General features: G+C 41.6%; 1 protein-coding gene across 2 annotated transcripts in view; it reads right to left on the reverse strand.

Moving 5' to 3' along the window:
* The window catches only part of LOC126386578 (plasma membrane calcium-transporting ATPase 1-like), a 143793-nt gene extending 125172 nt beyond the window's left edge, over positions 1-18621 (reverse strand). The window contains exon 1 of one of the 2 annotated variants that reach the window (XM_050038990.1): positions 17992-18603. The gene's annotated coding sequence lies outside the window, so the exon portion shown is untranslated. Of the gene's footprint in view, positions 1-17991 lie in introns of both variants that reach the window. The other variant, XM_050038992.1, reaches the window with a different exon arrangement.
* Between the last annotated feature and the right edge of the window lie 2244 nt (positions 18622-20865).

Genomic DNA, 20865 nt, shown 5'->3' on the forward strand with positions numbered 1-20865 from the left:
GCTGCAACTGACCCCGAGGTCCCGTTTATATGACAATTGTCAATGAGCACAACACAGTCAGGGGTGTTTTATCCAATTTCATATTAATAATTATACAAAAAAATCAAAAGTAAATGTTGTTTTAGTGAAGTCTCAATCAATAGAGATTGAGGTCCTGTTTATACGACAACGATTTCAACTGAAAACGGTGAACTTTAGTTGCTTTTTGGCCGATCGTTTACAGGACAGCGGCGTTTTGGGTGCCTGAAAATGCAACGTTTTGAAAACGGGTTCCAGAGTGCAATTTTTTGGAAACAGCACCGTCTCCGTTGTCATGTAAACTAGCAATATGCAGTTCCTTTGAAAACGGAGACTTTTCGCACATGTGCATAACGCTTCCAGTCACTAGGCATGCACGAGAAAGTCGACCATCACAACAATGGCGGACTCCCGAGCTCTGCTTGTGCTGCTCACCCTGTTGAATTTATCAACGCTTCCCCATCATAGTGTAGATTTACTGTAGCAACTCCACCTCGTTGTCCGTCCAGACAAACGTTCATGCGGTTGCCATTTTGTTTGTTTATACATCGCCGCTCTGTAGAAGGAAGCCTAAGCATCACACCGCCAACTACTGGCCTGGCATGTATACTGCAGCATTTTTGGTCATTTTTGCAGATCCGTGTGCACGGCGATTGTTATCAAAACATTATTGTCTAAACGCAGAAATTTTTTCAAAACGAAAATGAGAAACGATTCTGTTTTCAGTGGATTGTTTTCATGTAAACATGGCCTGAGTGAGGCCCTTTCCTGCAGCACGGAGGAGCCGCATTTTAACATCTTTCATAGTGAGGACACTTAATTTCAAACGCACAACAAAATCTAACAGGCCACTTCAGAACACTGGACACAGATTCTTGCACTGAGTGACTGCTGAAGCTCTTTAGCCCCACAAACGCTCTGACCGCTGTCAAGCTGTCGAAGGCATAACAGGCTCTTCCTCACCTGACACGACGATGAAGCTGTGAGATGCACCTGACGCTGAAGCTGTCAGGGGTCGCGATCCCTGGCTCTCCCTCCCCTGACAGTGAAGCCGTGAGGTGCATGGTGGTCTCTCCCTCATCTGACACTAACACTACTGCAGTGTCTGTCTCATCTGTAATGCAGCCTGTTCTTTCTGTCCATCACTGTCTTTACAACCAGGTAGATCTGTTTCATCACTGTGGAGTTTGCTGTTGCTTCTAAATCTTCCTGACTGGCTCGGACATATATAACAAAAAACTTAAATATTTGTTTGGAATTGATATCTGCCCAAAATCTCAAAATCAGTGCATCCCCACAAAATAATGGTGGATCCCAGATTTGTGCATGTAACATTCGCACACACTCGCACGCACTGCAACTTCAGTATCATCAGTACACATGATAGTCAGAAGTGAGGTTTGTGGTGCCACCAGTAGATTTTATAACACCCTGCCCTGAATTTGGCTCAGAATTCAGGTCAGATCTGTTGTTATGTATCAGTGTTGTTGAAACACTGACTCTTGTATCAGTTTCCCAAAACGCGTCAGTTAGTCTCTTCACCGCCTACCTTCTCCTGACACTGCAACATGCTGCTCTGATTAATGACTGGGAGGTGGACGCGTGATGTCATCGATCAATAAATCACCAGCTCAGCTGAATCAGACAGACCCTGACTCACCTCATCTTGTGGATGATGGGTTAAACGATTGCGTCACACATTGTGGAAAACTCTGTTATATGTAGGGAAAATAGTTTTTTATTAATTTGTGATAATGATTTTGACCATAGTGCTCAGCTCAACCACAAACTACCAAACTTCTACTTTAAACACGTTCTAAAAGGTTTTGAAGAGGTGAAAAGGAGACCAGAACTGGGCTGAAACGTACTCTCACACACACACACACACACACGCACACACATGCACACACACACAGCACCTGTTGGCTGTTTTTAGTACAGGGAAGTGAAATCCTGACTGTTGCCAACACAACATGAGGAAACCATCGAGCCTCCACTTCCTGTTGGCTCTCCATCCGCCCTCCATCTGCTCACTTCCTCCTCTGACCGACGCCTTTTTCTGAATATCTCTGAGAGGATACACTCTCACTCCCTCACACACACACGCGCTCACACATACACAAACACACGCACACCTCCAGCCTATTGTCTGAAGGACTTCTGAGTATGAGTGGAACCTAGTCCTCCTGTTGAACCCAAACACAGCTTACTGGTGTGTCCTGAATGTGTCCAAAAGCCCTTAGGCCTCATACGTAGCCATGACAGTAGACAATCCCTCAAATATGAATGTTGCTGCAATGAAGCTACAAATTCTAAGACATGGTTGCTTCACACACATCTTCATCCCGTCAAGATCTGTACAGTCACCACAGTGTCAAGGTGAACACCCAAGACTAGAGTCACCAATTCAGTGTCAGACCAAATGTCTCTCCTTCTGTTCCCGAGATATGACGCTGAGTAATGGCCAGAGAAGTGTTACTGCAGAACATTATGATGTCACAGTGAAGTTGACCTTTGACCTTTCGCATATAAAATGTCAGCACTCCATCATTTTATCCTGTTAGGCATGGATATGAATATGAGTCAAAGTTTGTACAAAATTTGAGGACATTCCTTCGAGGTGTTCCTGAGATAATGCCACGTCTGTCGCTGGTGTGGATACATGAAATAAGGTTTAACAGGTTTAGTGTGAGCAAACCTTCATATACAGTTTTGCGCCATCAGCTCCCAATAAAAAACTGAGGACAATCTGCTCAGTCTTCAGTCACCCACATCATTGAAGAACATTAAATACAACCACACAAACACATAAGTGGATTTAGATCTGAAAGAACATATTTAGGATGTTGGGTTTATTAAAGTGTAAGTTTAGACGTTGATGAAATAATGAAGCGTGTTTCAGTTCTGCAGGCCTGTGGGTAAAAACCTCTCTGCTCTCTGATACGCTCTCTTTCTCTCTCCTGCAGCATCGCTCTCTTTATTCTCTCATCTTTATCAGTTGTTAACATGCTACAGAGGGATGCCAAGTAAGCTGCCAGCTTTAAATACACACGCGCACAGACACACGCGGTGAACTGGAGAATCTGCACAAACACCGGTCTGAATTACACAGCTGCTCAGTCCTGGAGCTGAGTCAGTTTACTGCAGTCTGTTTAATAGATAATATATAAAGTAGAACATTAAGGAACTTTCAGAGAGCAAGCGGTTGGTGTCCCTGCCTGCATTTCTTCTGACGCAAACATGACAGCAGTCATGTCAGCGAGGTAGCACACGCCCTCTTGCTTCTTGCTGCTGCCGCTTCTGTGAATGTGCACCTGTTTGCCGCCACCGTCTGAGGTGACAAAGGTTTAATTTTTATCACGTGACCATTGCAACAACAGAAACCACACAGAGGATGGAGAACAATGCAGCAGCTGATTTTGCTGATGTCTACGCTCTCTGAATTACTGAGTTAAACCAACAGATCCATCAACATAAAGATCAGATTCTAGGTTTTAGTGTACCACCTGGACCTGAATATTAGTTGTGTCGCATGACCTTTACCTCCAGTTTAACCTACAGCCTGCACTTTGTGGCGATGTGGTGAGATTACAGTGGGTGAAAATCAGCGGTGAGTGGCCCAAGTCGTTTGCAGGTGCTGAGGAAGTCAGAAGCCACAGAGAGTTACGAGTTACTATCGCTCAATTAAAAACAGGATATTGACATCGTCAGGTGATGCAGTGTTAAGATGGATTTTTACGTGGTGCAAGGGAGTCCCTGGGGCTGGGCAATATGAAGGTATAATATTGTTACAGAGATATGAGACTATATATAATCGACTTAGATTTTGGATATCGTTGTATCGTGATGTGGCATAAATGGTGTTTTTGCCCCTCATTTTAAAGGTTGAATTACAGTAAAGTAATGTAAATTTATCAGTTAAATTAATTAATCTACAAATATATTGTGTATATATTGTAAATAGTCTTGTGTGTACAGTTAACCCACTTTAGTGCCTTACTTTTTTATATATTTTTTTTGTGTACAGTTAACCCACTTTAGTGCCTTACTTTTTTATATATTTTTTTTTATCTATTTTGTNGTGTATATATTGTAAATAGTCTTGTGTGTACAGTTAACCCACTTTAGTGCCTTACTTTTTTATATATTTTTTTTATCTATTTTGTATCCTAGAAAGGTATGTACACACACACACACACACACATATACATATATATATATTCACATATTTCCCAAGTGTGGGATTAATAAACTTTATCTTATCTTATCTTATCCACTTATTAGCTATATCCACGTTACTGATTATTATTGATCAAAAATCTCAGCGTTAATATTTTCTGGGGAAAGAAAAATAATACGCATCCTCACAACTTTGTCCCATCAGAAAGGGTATTTGGTCAGGAATATTATGCTCTATTTTGTCCCCCAGTCTGAGCATTGATGAGTTAAAAATATTGCGATACATATCCTGTATTGGGATATAGCCTAAAAATATTGTGATATAATTTTCAGGACACATCGCCCTGCCCGAGGAGTTTTAGGCTGCTTTGCTCACAAAGAATGGAATAAAATAAAATTATTTTGCATGTTTATTCTAGTGGCATCCAGATCACCCATGTTTTCTCCTTGTGTGAGGGAGCTTCACAACACCTGGTTGTAAGTTCCATCATGGAGGACAGCAAAAAGTTAAAACATTTTAATAATGAGCAGCAATGCCATCTATCGTTACTGTTGCAGGTATTCTCTGCCGGCCTCACCTAATTTTACCGTCCTCTAACATGTCCCTGATTCCATGTGAACACAGCATTCGGCCGATGTAATTTCAAGTTTAGTGACAGATTTCACCACCACAACACGAAGCAGGTCACATCGTCCTTGGGTTCGCCTTGTTTTATTTCCAAAAATGAACCTTTTCCATGTAGTCGCTGTATTAACGTTGTGTCACTGACTGTGATCGAGACTTTTTCAACCTGCTTCACGTTGTTTTCGCTCTGATCTATCTCTGGAACACACAAGCAGCCAGTAGCTCACTCCATAGGGACTTGGGTTGGAAGCCGGGGGGTCATCGGTTCAAGTCCCTTTCTGGACCAAATATGGACTGCGGACTGGTAGCCGGAGCGGTGCCACTTTGCCTCCTGGACCACACCCCCAACTGCCCAGGGTGCCTATCTATGGGCAGCCCCCTCCCTCTGACGTCTCTCCATTTAATGCATGTATAGGTCCTGTCTGTGCATGTGTGTGTGTATTTACAGCCTGTGTGTATATGACAACAGTGTGAAAACACTAAATGTCCCTTCAGGGAATAATAAAGTTTATCTTCTTAATTTACAGTTCTTTACGTCGCCATGTGGCATCTGTGTAGATCCAGCATGTACTTAATGCTACATGCGATGGCTCCAAAGCTACATCATGAAAGCCCTGAACACAGAAGTATAAACCCAGCTTTAGCAGCTAGCTGTCTGAAACATTAGACTGGATGATGAATTGAATATCCAGAAAATGTACTATATCATATATTAAAATACCCATAGAATTTGATGTCCTATCAAATAAGAACACATTTTTAGAACACACACACCCTTAAGAATTACTGGGTCCCATCAGCAGCTAATAAAACTCAGCAAACTGATAATTATTGATCCTCATAGCAACTGTTGAAGCAAATCAACACTGTTACAACCCACAGAGCTGCAAATAGACTCACGTGTAACATTCTCACACACACACACACACACACACACACACACACATCAATGTCTGTTCGTACACAACGTCACACACACACACACACACACACACAGCTTAGCTCACTGCAGCTCATCACATTCACAACAAGCTTCAACACCTCTCTGCACCAACGGCTTCATCAGGATTAAGACACACACACAGACACACACACACACACACACACACACACACAAACTTGAATGTGTCACAGCAGCACCTTCACCTTCAGGAGGTGAGAAAAGTTAAAGTTAGAGCACCGGGAGGGAATAAAATGAGCCGACAAAGCCCATTAATCCTCCTTCAGATCATCAGTACATTCCTTCTTTTATTCCAGTTTTTTCTTTACATCTTGTTGTTTTCATGATTTAGTTTACTTTATTCTTATGATCTCAGTATGTACATATTGCAGATGGAGAAACACATGAAGCCAGGGAGCAGCAGCGCCCTCATTACATCTGTGATCACACAGCAACATCACATTATTATCATTTTTGGCTTTTAATTTAAGAATAATATCTGTTCAGGCTTCATGTTCACATTCACACCTCACACAAAGACCAGTTAATGTCAGATGCATGTAGTTTCCACTTCTTTGACTGTAGTATACAAAACAGCACAGGCTGCTTCTGTCGACCTACATAGATGTTAAAAAAAAACCATGTGGGTCTAAAGCACTGATACTCGATTTATCGCCTGTGGGCCAAATCTGGCCCGCTATAGGATGCTGGGTGTCCCCACAGTCCATTTTCCTAACACACTGATTCACAGTGAGAAACCTTTGTAATTTGAATGTAAATAAGATGCCAAAGTGCACAAAAAAGCATCAAAATAGAGCTTGTTTATCAGAAAAAAGTGACTGGGGTGGATCCCCTGGACCCCCAGCAGAGGTCTGGGCTGAGCCCCAAATTTCCTCAGATCCTAGACACACCTTTGCGTACACCTGACCAGCACAAGGCTGCTTCAACTGGATGTGCCTCTTGGCAAAGATGAGTGGACAGCAAAATGTTGAAGGGTTGAAAACATGCAATTCATCAGTTACATATACTGATATATACTATTCATGTTTGTTTATTAACCGCACCCTGGCTTCCTGGTTTAAAGGATGGTTAACATCATGAATGTGTTTGATTCTTGTTTTACTGTAACTTCAGTGTATTTATGGTTGTTCCGACTTTGTTGCACTTAATGTGAAAATCAAATAAAACATCTGAGCTCCACTCTCTCATCTATTTATCAGGCTGTCTACAGGTATCTGACAGTTAATTTTAATGCTTTTAAGACCCGTTCAAGACACCTTTTAACCAATTTTAGGACAGATTTTTAGACAAATCATGTTTATCTTATTTAAGCATGGCAGGTAAGCATTGCAGACATCTACATTTTGCCAACAGGTAAAAGCAAGCATGAAGTAAAATGACAGTATTATAGTTTTTTAAAGATGTGCAATATAAGAAATGTGGACTTTTATATAAAAAAGGCTTCTTTTATTTTCACAAAAAGAAATTTAAAAAATGATAAATGAAATTAATTAAAAATGTTTGTAGTAGTTAAGACCTTACAAATTCAAATGTAAGACTATTTAATGACTTTTATTGTTGTTACATTGAATTTAAGATATTTTAAGACTTTTTAAGGACCTGTAGACACCCTGTTTATGTGAGTGACAGGTCGTAGTATTGGTGGCAGCTACTGGAAATACATCTCACAAGAGGTTTGGTTGGGATAGTTTCATTTTGGATTCAGATTCTAGCTCCCAAAATATCTGAATTTGTCAGGCGCTGGCGCTAATCTCTTACCAAAGCCTCACTGTTTTTATTAGCAGAGAGCTACGTACAATACAGCTTCTCATTTTTAGCCAGTGCTGATTGTCACTTTCCCCATCATCAATATATCAGCTGTAGATATTAATTCCATAGCTATTCAAATAGTCCAGTTGACGTGCTCTGTGCTCTGTGCTCTGTACTCTGTACTCGAAAAGAAACACCTCTCTATGGCTATCACATGATTTTCAGGAGGATTTGACACATGTTAATTCAATGTTCTCAATGTTCTTCTGCTGCTCAACTCAATTCCTGGTTGGAGCCATAGGTTGTTGCCATTAATTACGCCACAGATAAAAAACAAATGTGTCTGCTCTCTCAGCTAGCAAAGGTGTTTACAGATCTTAACTGATTCTTTGAGTTTAAGTTATTTCTATTTTAGTTACTTGATGCAAGCTGGCGCTAATTAGATCTGATAAACGGATTTAGTAAAATGGCCACAGGTGTAGTTAGAGAGACATCACTCTTTGGGTGCCTTTCATTATGCTAATATGGCTGCTCGCTCCCCTCACTCGCGTCTCCTCCCATTTTAGCTCCTCCTAACAAGGATGGGAGGGAGAGATGTGAGGAAGCAATGCGAGGACGGAGAAGCCAAAGCTGCCAAGTGAGAAATCCTCCAAAGGGTCAGTCCTCAGCGATGTCAGTTACTTATACAGTACTTCACACCACTTGATAAAAGACCTCAGTGCAGGACACATCTGTGTTTCCTTGCTCTAAGCTCCTCCAGAGCCCTCCTCACTCTTTGTCTCCTTGATGTGCATTTAAGGGACTGAAAGATTCTCCACGATAATGATTTCCAGGACACGTGAGGACAGAGGATGAGAGGAAGCATAAGTTAGCATAATGAAAAGCACCTTTTGAATCACTTCATGTTTTTTTAAACAGCGTTGAGGAAAATGTTGTTGTTGAACGTTCATCCTGCTGCTCCAACCTTCCTGTCTGTCACACACACACACACAAACTCCTACGTTCCCACCCACTTAACACCTGCCAACCACACACACACACACACACATACACAGGCGTTATGTAAGTGTGTGTCAGGAAGACACTCTCAGATGGTCCAGTTACAATAATCAATCCTGCTGACGCCTCCACGTCATCTGTGTGGATATTTCCAAAAAAGCAGGTGCAGAGTGAACCCACGGCAACGAGGGGTCTCCATGTGAGACATTTATGAGGAGGGATCCATTATCGTCACTTCTATCATGTCCGCTGACCAGAGGAAGAACCATCACACACTGCATGTTTAAATGCTCATCCATGTTTTGTAGTGTGTTTGTAGTCAGTTTAATCCAAGCTTAGGTTAGTTTCACCAGTCAGGGAGCCTGAAGCATCAGTACTGTTGCTATGGTTACTTGCACTTTAACAAATGTTGTGCAACACTGAACAGGTCTTAAATGTGCATGCCTTGCACATTCTGCTGGTGCATGTGAGACGGTGCGATAAAATTATCAGTATCATTGAAATCAGGGTATTTTAAATTAAATATTAAAATCAAATTCTCACATTAAGATTCAATCTTTAAAAGTAATACTTACATTTAAGAAAAACTAGATATGAAGCTGTAGTAAGCATGAAATTGTGTCCAAACTTCAGCTCAACTTGTAAAAATGGTTACGTTGTAGACCTCTGCAGACAGTTTGAGCACTTATTAAAAATGCCATTTAAACTTACTGTCCCCAACAAAAGTTTGTATTCAAACAACGTCTCAAGTTAAAGGTAAGTTCAGTGTTTTCAACCTGGACCCTACTTCCCATGTTTTCGTGTCTAAGTGACTAATGGAAACAACAATCTTTGGAATTCCTCCGACCGCTGCAGGTGGTTCTAAATATACTTAAAAGTAAAAGTAGGATCCCTTTTATTTAACCAGAAGCAGCCCCAAAGTCGCTATCACCAATCCCACCAGACTCCATTTGAAAAAACAGCAATTTAATTATCATAAAACACACTTAATTCAAAGTCGACAGAAACAGAATAAAACTCACAACAACCGCCTTGCTTCATCTTTCCACCGTTCTAATCAATCACCAACTCTGGTTTGGTTGAAATAAACCCAGAATTTAGCCAATTAGATGTGAGAATATGCTGGCTCTATACATGCTTAAATTACTGTTTATTTAAATGGACTCTGGTGGAATAGGCGATGGTGATTTCGTGGCCATTTCTGGTAAAACAAAAAGGATCTTACTCATCAACAAAAAGGTCTGTCTCTGAAGGGTTGCTTACCATAAACTGTCAGACACTGATAATAATAATCTGAGCATGTCAGTGACAAAAACAAGCATCTTTTAGTGGACATAAACTGACTGTAACATAAGCCAAGAGTGGTTACACTGCAGTCTATTCTACTGCTGCCGGCTGCAGTGGTCTCACTCAGTATTGGACAAATGTTGTTCCCATAAGTCACGTTGACACAACAACATGGGAAACAGGTTGGACATTAATGAACCTACCCTTTAATTCTGACTTGTAAATTTTGTGTTATCTGTCTTGTTGTCCATCTGTAACTCTTCATTGCTGACAGGACACTTAAAAAAGAGGTTTTTACACTCAATGGCTCTTTCAAAAATTAACCAATTAAGGTTACCGTTTACAAATGGATGAATAAATAAAACATTACACTGGGTCATGTTTCAGTAGTTCTTACTGAATTGGGGTGAACCCTTCTCTGCCAGCAGGGTTATAAAATAATGATAAAGGTCAACAGCTCTATTATACACAAACACTGAGGCTCCACTGAGCAGAGAGCTTCCATATCTTAAATATAGGACTGAGCCTTTAATAATTGATGTGGACTTACATAAGAGACAAAGTGTGCGCTGCTGGATCTGGTTCACAGGCAGGGATTCCGTCTGCAGAGGGGTTTCCACATTTCACTGAATTTTAAAAACCCCAGTCTGAGCAAGTGTAAAGTCCAGTGTGCCTGGTCGGTCCGTTCAGCTGTGAACGATACCGTAATCTGGCTGCGACGCAAGCTCAAGTCTCTGTAGGTGTAGGACTGTATGATGCTGACACAATGATGGAGGTTATCATTTACACACATAAACTCCATTCTGATCAGGGGAAAGTCTCTAAACCAGTGGTCCCCACTGATTCAGATCTCTCCTTAATCAATAGCTCAAAGTCCACACAGTTTAATACATTCAGCATCATACTGTCCATTAGTCACTCACTGTACAGCAGGAAACTGCACTTCAAAATAAAAGCTCTGTGCTGGAAATTCACTGTACTTCAAAATAAAGTGTGTTTTTTACAAACTTGACATGTTTGCGAAACACTTGCAGCCCATTCAGATCGGACCCGGGACACACTTTTGGATTGCGACCCACTGCTGGGAACCACTGCTCTAGACTATAGGACTCAATGGTTAGTGTTGGACTCACAATATGTTCCCAAAGTATCATCAACAGATTAGGATACGGCATGATATATAATGCAAGACTATGTCAATTGGTCAGCCATCAAAGATTTGGCCATATCTCTATCTATAAAATATTAATATGATCCAATATCCCTACACCGCCGTATCAGTGATGATATTGGATTTATTTAATGTTTGCATCAATGTGACGAAGTGCTTTGATTTCACAGGTATTAAACTCACTGGAATAACCAGCAGTGGCCATTCCTCTCTGCTTATTTTGTCTTTAAATGGTTTCTCAGTCGAGTTTTCAGAAAATGTGCCATATCACCATATATCTGAACATTAGGGCTGGTGCTAATGATTATAAATAATCAGCCAGTTATTTTCTTGTTTAAATCGATTAATTGTTTGGTCCAGGAGAAAAAGTGTCCATCCCAGTTTCAATCCAGAGTGTGTTTCAACGTGCATTGATATTATTTTGTAAAATTACAGATACACGTATGCGATGCATGTTATATTGATATATGTGAATTTATCAAATTGCCAAACCGTAATACAGCACACATTTATCTAAATATTAAAAGGTAGTTATCTGTATTACAAATATATTTGACTTTGAATTTTTTTCCAATTTTTTTTTAACGTAAAATTTTCAGTTCTCCATTTACGGTTCTTCACTTTTTTAGTACTTATTTTTTGTTTTCTTTTTGTTTTTCTTCTTTCTGTACTAAGGTTATTGTTATGCACCAAAACTGAAGGCAAATTCCTTGAATGTGCAAACCTACTTCGGCAATAAACCTGATTCTGGTCATTCATCATTTACTTCTCAAAACACACGACTCAATGAGAATCTCTTTTTACACGGCAATCACGCTATGGGGCCGCTACCAAGTCCCTTCCTCATGCTGCCTTTGCATTTTTACACAGAACAAAACAACGGTGGCATCATGCCACTCCTGTGCGTGATTTTAAACAGCATGCTGGCATCGTGAACTCAAAGACACGTGATGGGTGTGACGTGTAACACAACAGCTTCGGCCTCTAGTATGACATATAACATACACATAGGCAGCGCTAGTTTATAAACAATAAAAATGGCACAACACGGTAATTACGACCTTTTACTGTCTCTGTTACATGGTGGCTGATCTCGTTCTATGCTCGGAGGGTATAGAGGACTTTATGGTTTCCCCAATTTGCAAACAGTTCCTTTTCTTGAAGTTAGCTGCTAGCAGCTACTTTTAACTCTCTCATGGTGGGTTGCATGTATAGCACATTGTCACATGTCACACCCATGCCGCCCATGATCCCATCCTGCTGGCTGTCCCATGTACACAGAGATTGATTCGGTGCTGTTATTACCTCTGTACCTGCATCAGAGGTGAGACAACTCTGTTCCCCCATTCTGCAATCGTACCTTTTATACAGAACGGTGAGGCGGCAAAATGGCGCGAAATTTCCACCTTCGATAGGCAGTGTAAAGGGGCTACAGTCAGTGCAATTATCAAGTTTAAGTTTGTCATTTAAATGTAAAAATACTTTTAATAAAAAGGTAACGATTTTCTGTCAGGTCAAATATAAAAACTGACAAAATGTCAGGCTGAAAATAAAAATCTGAGTGCGATAAAAAAAGATCTGACTTTTTTTGTGCATATAGCACAACGATACCACAGAACAAGATATGTTACTATGATATGTTGTGTGTGTGTTTCCAAGTGTGAACAGTATGATTTAACAGTTGAACAAATCAGAAACTAACATCAGACTCAAGCTCCAATGTTTCAGGGTTGAGCACTGAAAAAGGAAACTGTTCTGCCTCAGATCACTTCCATCTGTAAGTCACGTCCCCAGTGGTTTAGACCCCATCTGGGGTCTGAAGGTCTGAAACGCTGAAGTCACAGAAACACTCTTGTTTACAGCCTCACCGTCAGTGTAGCAGGTCGGTCTGAGGTTTCGACACTTTGAGCCCACTCCCACCAAAAACCACGTATGCATAAAGAAAGCTGTGTTAATGTTTAGGTATATCTGATCCAACAGCACAATAAGTAACCTGTACGTATACTTTAATGACTCCAGAGCAGCAGATTTAGAATTGCAGAGTGTGGGCTTTTTATAGAGCAGCCATTTTGAAACCAACATTAGATGATCACACAGGGAGAAATCCATCAGCAAAGACGAAACATGACGACAAGATTCTTGAAAGACAACAGCCTCAGTCAATTCACTGCAGCAATACATCATATCTGCACTTAGGGGTGTGACGGTCCACAGAGGTCACGGTTCAGTTCATACTCCAGTATGGGAGTCACAGTTCAGTGAGAGTTCAGGAGAGCGGAAAAATAAGCAAATGCATATATACTTTTTTTCATCTATTCTGAACAGACAGCAGAGCAGGTGTCACAGACAGACACAGTCCTCATGCTGGAGACTGAGGTAAAATAAAAAATCAGAAGATGTCACTTTGCCTGGTCAGCTGTGATGGCACTATAACTTTAATCTTCCAATTCTTATACAACAACAATACAGACCAAGCCGTTTACCTGTCTCAACACTCTGCAGTCCCACAAGTAAAACCACCTGGAGACTTGGCAACAGGTAACAGAGGTGAGACTGACACCTGGGATTACACAGAGCCTTCGTCGGTACAGAATCTGACTGACTGTAAATAAATCAAAGTGAAACATTAAATGTCCTCTTCCTGCTTTTGCTGAGGGGACCCTGAGCCTCCTGCAGGATGTTAAGAGGACGGACACACTGAGTCAGCAGCCGTCTCTTCCTGTGGCCGTCAGGACCTCAGCAGCAGCTCCAGACACAAACAGAGCACTCATCTGTCTGCAGATAAACCTGGCTGTCCTCTGCTGGGAGCTTGGAGAGATAAAAGTCATCCAAGCGGAAGCTGCATTATTTTTAAGATTTATTTATTAGGATAATTTCAGCAGCGTGATAGGAAATGTGGCCCCATCCATCTATTATCTATACCTATCCATCATCCTGTGCAGGGTGTCACAGGCTGCACCCATTTCCAGGACACAGTGGGTACTCTTGGACAGGTTGCCAGTCTATCACAGGGCTGATTTTTGTATTATAAATGATGATATAAAAGCCACTTGTCAAATAATGTCGGGTTCAAATAACAGTACAAACTAATAAAAACTTGTTGCTAATAAATGTCTCATGATATAAACAGTGAGGGGTTAGAATTGTGGATGTATAAAGCGTTAGAGACAGTTCATTCCTATTAAAGTTGTTCGGTAATGCATGAAGCCAAAAAAGCTGATTTCCATGTCATGAAATTACCCAGATCTTCTGCATCATGGGGCCCACGGAGCAAGCTCACTAGAGACGTACAGCAGCCAAGCAGTTCCATGTTAACTTCCATGTTAGCTCTCCCCTTACATGAATGGGAATAAAAATTATTTTTATTATTTTACATGTTATTTTTATGGCTTGTTGCCTTTCCTAGATGGGACAGTTCAAGCACGAAAGGAGGAGACAGAGAGAACACGCGACAAACGGCCACAGGCTGGAATTGGACCCACGGCAACTGCAGCAAGGACATACCTTTGTACATGGGATGCCCGCTCCAGCCAGTGAACCACTGAGCACCCCGGGAATAAAATTATTTAATCATGTGGCTCCTCTAGGCTTTAGAAATAAGACCGAGTGGATCAAAAACAGTGAAACAAGTGATTTTGCGAGGGTTGTGATGTTAAAGAAAACATATCCACTGATATACAATGTAGTTCTATGGGAAAAATACTTTTTGGGGACCCATGGCATCACGAGACAGACTCAGAGGTTGTAATTCCACGTTTGGCCACTTTGTAAAAATGGCTTCAAAGCCCAGCACTGTTCCTCAGAGCTCCATTGGAATTACCTGTAGCTTTAATACCTATGAAACTTCACACTTACTCTAGATTTTTCAAATTGAAAGCCGACTAATTACAGCTGAAAGAATGAAAAGGACACCACACCCATTCAAGCAAACATACATGGGTGTCGTTTGGATTTGTTCAGGTGTATTGTTTCTTTTATACCTATATGAGTTGAGGGTTTGTGTCCAGTGGGAAGCAATGTCACGTTTAGCAAACCACAATGTTAAGAACGCAGCATAGAAATCAGGAAATGAACCACCATATCTGTGAATCGACAGTGAAAGAATTTGGATTTATTAGACGGGACAATGACGAGATAAGCAACAATGGTCAGTGCCTTGAAGAAGAATTTAGTTTCCTATGCTCCTCTAGAAGATCATTTTCGGCAGTACGGTGCTGAAATGAAACTACGGCCAAACACTGACAGAAAAAAAGACAAGATCAACCAATCTGCTTGCTTGACACGTAGGTCTGCATTTCACATCGCTGAGATTTCAGATGTGTGTGCTTCAGCTTAGTATCTCAGCAGAAACATAATTCCAACTTTATGACTGTGACCGCAATAAGCAATTATCTTATGAGCAAATAATTTGTTTTTTCCTCAATTAATAGATTAATTTCTTCTTTATACAAATTATACATTTAGGTGTGAAATGTCCGACCAACGGACCAAAACCAAGAGAGGTTAACAGAAATATAAAACCAGAGAAAAGCAGCAAATCCTCACATTGAAAAACCTCATGTTTTTATCTCCTGTCTTTCTGTCAATCAATTTATTGACTAATCGTTTCACCTCTGGTTATGGCGGATGTAGGCCGCCTTGCCTGAAGCAAAGACCACCTCTGCTAACTGCTAAGGAGCAGAGGTGCAGTTTCTCACAGTGAATGCCATTATACGCACTGTAACTGCTGTTAAGGCCGCCCTCTATTAACTAATAACATCACGAGACGAGATGCATCGGGATCTGTGTGCAGACCACCTCAGCTGAACCACTTCATGGGGGAAACCCTGAGCAGTCGTCATCAGAGCAGATGCACATTTTGATGTATAGTTGTTAATCTCTTATGCTGACTTTATTAAAATCCGAGGACTAAAAAGCTTGTTAATTAGCCTGAGTGAGTTTTATGATCCAATACACCTGTCAAAACGACTCTCTGGTGCACACAGACTCTGTCATAGTTATATTACGTTGTTATGTGGATGTGTCAGGTCTCAGCACCCACACTGATCCAGTACATCACACCAGTGCAGCACTAATTATCTTGCTTCGCTGGTAAATGACAGACCTAGGCTCACACCTGGTGAAATACCATGAATCCATCAGTGAAGACGAGAACATTTGATCAAAACAAGCCATTTTGCCTTTGGCATCCAGTAAACAGCAGCGTCACTTTGCCATCGCTCCCCTCAAAATCTCCTCAAATTCAACTTATTTCAAAAACCCAGACATCAAAGTTTCCCCTGCGACTAATTTTCTTTGCAAAGAGCTTCTCTGTTTGGTGAATTAGCAGCAGAGGAAAACAGAAGGAGCAATGCCCTCGTTTGGAGGTCACAAGCTGAGGAGGAGTCACCATGAGCCAAGATGCGGGATCCCCCCTCCTTCCTAACGCAATAAGGCAGGACACACCCAGATAGAGAGGGGAGGAGATGGAGGAGGAGGAGGAGGAGGAGGAGGACGGGGGGGTGAAGGAGAAGGAGATGGATGAAATGAGGAGAGGAGGAAAAAGGAGCAGAGCAGCTACTGGTGCTCATCCGCCCATCTTTGCAGATGACGTAAGGACGGTTCTTCGCGAGCTAGAACACCGGTTAATTAAAATAAAACGAGCTCGGTAACGATTTTGTTCTCCCTCCACCCCTCGTTCAATACGACAGTCCGAAAAGCAGAAGTACTATTTACAATGTGTGCGCTAAATGTGGGCAAACCACTCCAACAAGCTGAACAAGCTCATCCTGAAGGCGCCGCATTCATGACGACAGTGTGAGGACACCGGAGTCACACCAGAAACACACACATTTTAACATCACAACAGGAGCAACAACCGCAGCAACCAGTGTTCGCTGAGAAAAAACACAGAGCCTCCTTTTTTAATGAAGTTACCAGAGACCGTGTAATTTACTGATGACAAAGGGGTTCTTTTGGTAACCAAGGGGAAATATCACTCGGAAAACAAAACATTGTAGGCAGGGACTATGAGCAAACTGTTTCCAGACACTCGGAGACATCCGCAGGCGGTCTGATTCCTGCCTCGCAACCACTGCAACAGTCGATACGTGCCGTTCTGTCGCCCGGGGAGACCCGTAACAACAGCGCCATTCAGAATCTGCCTATTTAACCAACATGTCCTCGTTAAAGAGTGGACGTGAGGGTTTTATAGATTTTAACCTCCCCAGTAGGGATAACTGGAAACGGCTTTCAATTCGGCATACCCCCAGCGCACGTACAAACATGTTATTTCACTAAAATGATAACTTTACCAACTGATAAGCACACAACGGTCTCCTGGCTGGAAAACACACAGCGCTGGGCGACAGAGGCTCGCGAGCACTGCGTAACATGCCTAAAAGTTGATATTTTATCAAATATGACTGCTGTTCGATGTATTATATGTGTATTAATTTCTAAACAATCGTGCAATGGCACCGTTTGTGTTTTAAGTGGTGTTTTGATGTGTCGAAAAACGATGTTAAGTTGCCGTTTTAACGTCCACATTTTTGAATGGAGACTTGACAGCGATGACTGCAGACGAGCGAGAGGCACGTATCGGGGCTGTAACCTAGCTAACTGTCGGGACGTTTGGGCAGAAGGAACGGGTTAGAAAACGTGCCCGGGGGGTTTATGAGACACTGTTGATATGAATCCTGCGGTTAATTTGGTAAAAATGGAGGTTAAAATGTCCCTGAAGTGGACTGTGGTGCGTTCACACCTGTGGAAAACCCTAAATTCGCGTGTAGTTTTGCTAATAAGTGGGTGTCAAGGTAAAGAAACAGCGGTTGTTGAACGTTACCCGGATGCTAAGCAGTGCGGACAACTGGGGACACGACAGACTCATTAAAAACACGTTTAAAAATCACTTTAGCGGACAAACGACGCTGTGTTTCTCGTCTTTCAGCCACAAGTGATTGGAAAAGAAATCGGACTTGTGGCGGATAAAGTTGCAGAAAGCACACAGAAAATAGACGTTACCTCCTCCACTCGGGGATCCTCGTCCAAATCACGTCCTGTGGTTGTGTTGGTGAGGCAGAGCAGCGTCTTCAGTTTAGAGGGGTTTGTCCATTTCCCAGCAGGGATCCAACTTGACAACTGCAGTGGTGAAAAATGATTGACAGACCGGGTGGGGGGAAAAGATCTTCAGCGTCCCTTTGTTCCGACGTTTAAACCAGTTTCTTTGACAGTAATTACATCGGTGGGAGCATCAGCTGTGGTCCTGCAGCGGCAGCCACCCCAGAGGAAGGAAAACAATCCAGATTCAGTCAGAGATCAATCCGGTAAAAGGAAGAAATAAACTCCCCTTTCTTTCTCCTGGAATAAAAGCAGAGGAGGGTAAAGGCTCTGGTAACAAAGAGCACATCCAATAAGTGCGGACTGGTGGTGTGTTTGTGTTGCAGAGCGGTGGGTGGGACTGGAGGGGTCCGACACATTCAAACGGGGACCAGAGAAAAGACCCAAAGTCCGGGTCAGCGTCTTTTCCTGGCTAGCTGGGGAAACTGAAGAGAGGGAAGTGAACTGGTGCTGCAGACCGCGAGAGAGGGAGGGACCAGCCCGGGATTACCCTGTTTTTAAGGTGGATCTATGAATTAATTAGGTAATCAGGCAGAAACAGAGCCCTGGCTATCGAGAACATCAGCCCCGGGGTGAACATCCAGGATACAGCCCTGGAAACTTCATAAAGGAGGAATTATCTGAGGAGGAGAGGAGATCCACATCTGGACCGATGTATGGAGGCTCATTTCCGCCCACTGCAGAGAATCAAATCATATTTTATGTTCTCATTTTAACTCTTTTTTTTTTTTAGGATATAAGAGGGAGAGGTGCCACGGATAGGGGGCAATACTCTGGAGAATACAGTCAAAATAAATAAATAAATAAAGAGTCTAAGATAATATTTAAAGATTAGTTTAATATTTAAAGAATGAAGTCATTGTATTTAAAGAGCAAAAATGTCAAAACAATATTTTAGGATAAAGTCGAAAAAGTTTAATATTTTGACAAAGAAGACAATCTCTTGTCCATGTCATTTGACAGTATTTTATTTTGCAATAGTGAAATTCTAATATTTGGGGAACAAATTTGTAATATGTCAAGACTTGAAGAAAATTTCGAGAATAAGGTAATATTTTAACAATAAAAAAAGTTGTATCTAAGGTAAGGATTGCAACTAAGAAAAAGGGGGAGAAAGGGTCGGGGTTATGCAGATTTTGTGAATGAACTCAGCATGTATTGGGGGAAAAGTCCATCCATCCATCTTCTAACCACTTCATCCTCTTGAGGGTCGCAGGGGGGCTGGAGCCTATCCCAGCTGACATTGGGCGAGAGGCAGGGTACACCCTGGACAGGTCGCCAGACTATTGCAGGGCTGACACATAGAGACAGACAACCATTCACGACAGATAACCATGCACCTATGGACAATTTAGAGTTATCAATTAACCTAATCCCCAGTTTTTGGACTGTGGGAGGAAGCTGGAGTGCCTGGAGAGAACCCACGCTGACACGGGGAGAGCACAGAAGGCCTCCCACATCCGGGATCGAACCGGGAACCCTCTTGCTGTGAGGCGACAGTGCTAACCACCACCCCACCGTGCCACCAGGGGAAAGTCATACTTAAAAATCAAGTAGTGATATGTCATGACTAAAGTTGAATTATTTCCAGCATTATGAGAAAAAAGTGATAACATTTCTAGATTAAGTCTACATATTAAAAAGTTGTAATATTGTGAAGCTGGTGTTGTAATATTTTGACAAAAAGAAAAGTTGTAGGCTACTGTTTAGTTAGTTTAGTTACTTTATTCAGTTGCTATATTTTAAAACTGAGTAGAAATATTTTAAGATTAAAGGCAAAATATTTTGGAAATAATGTAATATTTTAAAATGCAAATAATATTTTTCATTTTTAATATTCTATTAATAAAAAAGCCATTTTTTAAGATAAGTTACTGAGAGGGAGGATTAACCTGCATGTCTTTGGACTGTGGGAGGAAGCTGGAGTACCCGGAGAAAACCCAGGCTGACACGGGGAGAACATGCAAACTCTGCACAGAAGGGCTCCCTTCTGGGATCGAACCAGGAACCCCTCCCGACAGTGCTAACCACCACCCCACCGTGCTGCCCAACTTTGAATGTCATACTGGGATACAGAAACACGGTAAATTCTACTTAATGTGATACTTCAGGGTGTCCTCTGGACCAGCGTATGGATGCCTAATCATGCCAGAAAAATAAATTAACAGATGGAAAGTTGGACTGTGGAAAATACTGACATCGATCAAATTCCACACACTTCTTACAAATCAAAACAATAAGATAGTTTCTCATGGATGTGACTCAGCATCTAATACTTTTGACAAAGTCACAATTTTGAATACATGGGCACGGGAAGTTGGGTGCTGAGAGTGCTGCAGCACACCCTGTTGACAAAGGATGTAACAACAAAGTCTGCAAACAGAGTGCCTCAGGAACAAGTCCTAAACCCTGGAAATGAGTTAGCATTTTTGCACTCATTGTTCTTTCATCTCATAGTGAATGGGTTTTTGGTTTGGTGCCTGAAATAAGGTCTGTGATTGCCACAATCTTAAGAGAATTTCAGGTTTTGCTCTAAGACATATAATATAATAAGACATATATTATGTGTCTGTCAAAAGGCAGTGACTACAGAATGTCATCACAACAAACACTGCTTTACACCCTTGTTGATGTAGGGAACTTTAATCATGTGATCGTGGTCAGTTCCCCCATAGCCTAGCATTCATTTCATTTTCAATTTTATTTATAAAGCCCAATATCACAAATCACAATTTGCCTCAAAAGGCTCTACAGCATATGACATTCCTGTGTCCTTTG

The sequence above is a fragment of the Epinephelus moara genome, chromosome 24 (genome assembly GCF_006386435.1).
Source record: "Epinephelus moara isolate mb chromosome 24, YSFRI_EMoa_1.0, whole genome shotgun sequence".
Taxonomy (NCBI): domain Eukaryota; kingdom Metazoa; phylum Chordata; class Actinopteri; order Perciformes; family Serranidae; genus Epinephelus; species Epinephelus moara.